The 4,648-nt window shown below is 35.3% G+C and overlaps 1 pseudogene; it reads left to right on the top strand.

Moving 5' to 3' along the window:
* Window positions 1-335: 335 nt before the first annotated feature.
* On the top strand, window positions 336-1,803 carry LOC116601009 (annotated as a pseudogene).
* The last annotated feature ends 2,845 nt before the right edge of the window (window positions 1,804-4,648 follow it).

The following is a 4,648-nucleotide window of genomic DNA, read 5'->3' as shown; positions in this document are numbered from 1 at the left end:
CCTTATAATGTGCCCAAAAATAGAGAGCTAAAAGTGTGTGAAGGACAGTACTAATAGCTATAACAGGGCCTAATTTTCCCCCTAGCATTTAGCCAATTTTTCTGACACCATTTATTAAAGATTACATCCTTTGCCCAGCAAATTTACATGCTACCTTTATTATCTACTAAATTCTCATACATAATAATTCTGTTACTGGACTCTATTCCATTTAGCACCTTTTTGCCTCCTGTTACTGTACCTCAAGTACCATAGCTATTCAAAACCTTTTAATAGTGGTAGGGCAGGTTCCTCGTCACTATTCTTCTACTTCTATTTCAAAACTTTTACCTGCCTCCCACTGCCTCCCTGAGCCACTGCCTGCCAGCTCCGACCGCCTGGCTCCCTGTGTTAGCCACTGATATTTAGAGTTCTTAACAACATGGCAGACATTGACAACAAAGAACAGTCTGAACTTGATCAAGATTTGGATGATGTTGAAGAAGTAGAAGAACAAACTGGTGAAGAAAAAAATCAAAGCACGGCAGCTGACTGTTCAGATGATGCAAAATCCTCAGATTCCTGCAGCCCTTCGAGAAAGACTTGACGATCTGGTAGAAAACACCAAGATACATTGAAAGCTTGCCTATGGTAGTTAAAACACAAGTGAATGCTCTCAAAAATCTTCAAGTTACGTGTGCACAGATAGAAGCCAAATTCTATGAGGAGGTTCATGATCGTGAGAGAAACTATGTTGTTCTCTATCAGCCTCTATTTGATAAACGATTTGAGATCATTAATGCAATTTATGAACCTACGGAAGAAGAATGTGAATGGAAACCAGATGAGGAGGATAAAGTTTTGGAGCTGAAAGAAAAAGCCAAGATTGAAGACAAGAAAAAGGATGAAGAAAAAGAAGACCCCAAGGGCATTCCTGGATTCTGGTTAACTGTTTTTTAAGAACGTTGACTTGCTCAGTGATAATGGTTCAAGAACATGATGAACCTATTTTGAAGCTCTTGAAAGATATTAAAGTGAAGTTCTCAGATGTTGGCCAGCCCGAGTTTTGTCTTAGAATTTCACTTTGAACCCAAAGAATATTTCACAACTGAAGTGTTGACAAAGATATATAGGATGAAGTCAGACCAGATGATTCTGATCCCTTTTCTTTTGATGGACCAGAAATTATGGGTTGTACAGGGTGCCAGATAGATTGGAAAAAAGGAAAGAATACCCCTTTGAAAACCATTAAGAAGCAGCAGAAACACAAGGAATGTGGGATAGTTCATACTGTGACCAAAACAGTTTCCAATGACTCTTTAATTTTTTTGCCCCTCCTGGAGTTCCTGAGGGTGGAGATCTGGATGATGATGCTGAAGCTATCCTTGCTCCAGACTTTGAAATTGGTCACCTTTAAAAAAAAATTTTTTTTAATTTTTTATTTTTTAGACAGACAGAGATCACAAGTAGGCAGAGAGAGAAGGGGGAAGCAGGCTCCCTGCTGAGCGGAAAGCCGGATGCGGAGCTGGATCCCAGGACCTAGGGATCATGACCCGAGCTGAAGGCAGAGGCTTAACCCACTGAGCCACCCAGGTGCCCCCAAATTGGTCACTTTTTACATGCGCGTATAATCCCAAGATCAGTGTTATACTTTACTGGAGAAGCTATCATAGATGATGATGATGATGATAATGAAGAAGGTGAAGAAGCAGATGAGAAAGGAGAAGGAGGAGATAAGGAAAATGATCCACACCATGACTCAAAGAAGGATCAAAACCCAGCAGAGTGCAAGCAGCAGTGAAGTAGGATGTATGTGGCCTTGAGGATAACCTGCATTGGTCTGCCTTCTGCTTCCCTGGAAAGAATGAATTTACATCATTTGACAAGTCTATTTCAAGTTTTTTGTTGTTATTGTTTGTTTGCTTGTTTTTGTTTTTGCAGCCTAAAATAAAAATGTCAAATATAAATAAAAAACTTTTACCTGTTATTCACACATATTTATTCTTTATAAGACTTATTTTATCAAACCTAAACACACAAGTGACATATGAATGAAAGTAATCTAAGAAATATATATCAATAAAGCTTCAATGTTCCCTTTCAAATTCCTTTCCATTCTCATACTCCTAAGAAGCAGTCTTTGATCTATATTCTGACAGGGTTTGGTTCTGTTTTGTTTTTAATACATGCACATGCGTATTTTGTAGATTTACAGTATATTGATTTGTGTGATCAATATTGCTTAACATAAATTGGATTATACTGTTCATATTGTTCTACTTTTTAAAATTTAATTTGGTTGTGGACAGGGAACATGATTTCAAGATTTTGAAAGTTGTTAAGATTTGTTTTATGACTCAACTTGATTTATCTTAATGTATGTGCCATGTGCTCTTCAGAGAAAAGTACATTCTGTAGTTTCTGGATATAGTGTTTTATAAATGTAACTTGCATCAATTTGATTGATAGCCTTATTCAAATCTTCCATGGTGATCTATAATGATATTTGATCTACTTACTGTATCATTACTCAGAGAAGTATTGAATTCTCCCACTTAGGGGATTTAACTGTTTCTTCCTTTAATTCTACCTATTTTTGCTTGGTATATATATTTTTAAGGACTTTATTTTTAAGTAATCTCTACACTCAGTGTGGGGCTTGAACTCACAACCCTTAGGTCAAGAGTGATATCCTCTACCAACTTGAGCAAGCCAGGTGCCCCTTGCTTGATGTATTTTAAAATATTATTATTAAGTGTATTCACTTAAAGATTGTTATGTCTCTTCTCAATGAATTGACTCTTTCATGATTATAAAATGGTCCTTTTATGTCTGATGATGCTTCTTGTCTTAAGGTCAGTGTTGTCTGGTATTAATATAGCATACCAGCTTTCATAAGTTTAGTGTTTGCGTGGTGCATCTTTTCCATCTTCTGTGTTCTGTCTTTTGTGTGTACTGTGGATCTCTTGTTGCCAGCAAATATCTGGGTTCTCTTTTTTATGCAGTCTGATAAACTCTGAATTCAAATTATTGATACAACTGAGACTGTCTCTATCATGATATTTACTCTCTATTTGCTCTTTGTTTCTTTGTTCTTCCTTTCTGTCTCTGTGTTAATAACATTTTTATATACCATATTATCTTTTCTATCAGCTATTTAGCTAATATAGCTTTGTGGAACGTCTTTTTTTTGTTTTGTTTTGTTTATTTTGGTTTTGGATTTCTGTCATGTTTTCTCTACAGGCTACAATATTCATTCTTAATTGATCAAAATCTTCTTGAGTTATTATTATGTCACTTCAAAGATTATGTAAGAAACAGTGGTAAAATTTAATATGTACTGCTCCTGTCTTCTCCAATATTGTTTCTTATATTTACTTCTACATGTGTTATAAACTCCACAAAGTATTTTTTTACTTTTGTTTTAAGTGGTTTATGACTTAAATAATTTAAGAAAATGAATAAGAGAAAGTATTTTATATTCACCTATGTATATTATATTTCCAACTTTCTTACTCCTTCTCGTATATCTGAATCCCTCTTGGGTATCAATTTTCTTGGCCTGAAGACATCCCTTTAACATCTCTTGTACAATGGCATATTCTGCTGGCAACAGGTTCTCTCAGCCTCCACTTCTCTGAAAGTATATGATTTTTTCGTTCATTTTCAAAAGATATTTTTGCTGGATCTACAATTCTAGGTGAAACTTCCACTTAGAGCCATGATGGTCCAGATTATCTCTTGCTGTCAACTAGAAAATGGAAAAATTATGGAAAACAAGTATTTTCAGATAGTGGGCAATTGGTAGTACAGGACTATGACTCATAAGAAAAGGAAAACAAATGAGTCCTATTGTTGCTTTGGCTATCTGGCTGGAAGTTCTTGCTAGATTTTGGCACAGGGAAAGCAAACCCCTAGAGGGTACAATATTCTTACTGAATTGAGGAGACATATTGGAGACCAATGCAGCTAGAATTTTCAAAACAAAAAGTTTCACAGAGAAATATTTGTCAATCTACTTGAGTCCCCTTCTCCAAGGTTCAAACCCCCTCCAGATTCTATGATTTTGGTTGCCTTTGAAAAATGTTATTTCAAATGTTTTCCCCAGATTTATAATTATTATCAGCAAGAGAATGGGTCTGATATTCCTTTGTTAATAGAATCCAGGACTCAAATAGTTTTGTTTTTTACCTATAATATGTCTTAGAAATCTTTTTTCATCAGTGTCCCAGATCATATCTGATTCATTTTAGGGCCTGCTAGCATTCCATAACACAAACGTAGCACAATTTATTTAACCATTCTTCATAGAAAGACAATTAAGTAACTATCGGAGTTTGCTATTAGAAATAATATTACAATGAATAGACTTACAAATGTATCTTTTGCACTTGTTCTAACAATTTTGTAGGTTAAAGAGTCAGAAGTAGAATTCCTGTGTCAAAAGGCCTAAACATTTAAAATTTTTAAAATAGACTTTACCAAATTAAACTTTACAATATATATTTTCCTGTTTCATTTACTCCTCAAAAATAACTTGAGAATCAACTTATCAAGTTCTACTTTAAATACCATTAGAATGCAAATTTAAATTATTTCCTGGGCGCCTGGGTGGCTCAGTGGGTTAAAGCCTCTGCCTTCAGCTCGGGTCATGATCCCAGGGTTCTGG

This window comes from Mustela erminea, chromosome 1, assembly GCF_009829155.1.
Source record: "Mustela erminea isolate mMusErm1 chromosome 1, mMusErm1.Pri, whole genome shotgun sequence".
Classification (NCBI taxonomy): domain Eukaryota; kingdom Metazoa; phylum Chordata; class Mammalia; order Carnivora; family Mustelidae; genus Mustela; species Mustela erminea.
Note: the sequence above shows the minus strand (reverse complement) of the source record. Positions and strands in the feature narration are given on the sequence as shown.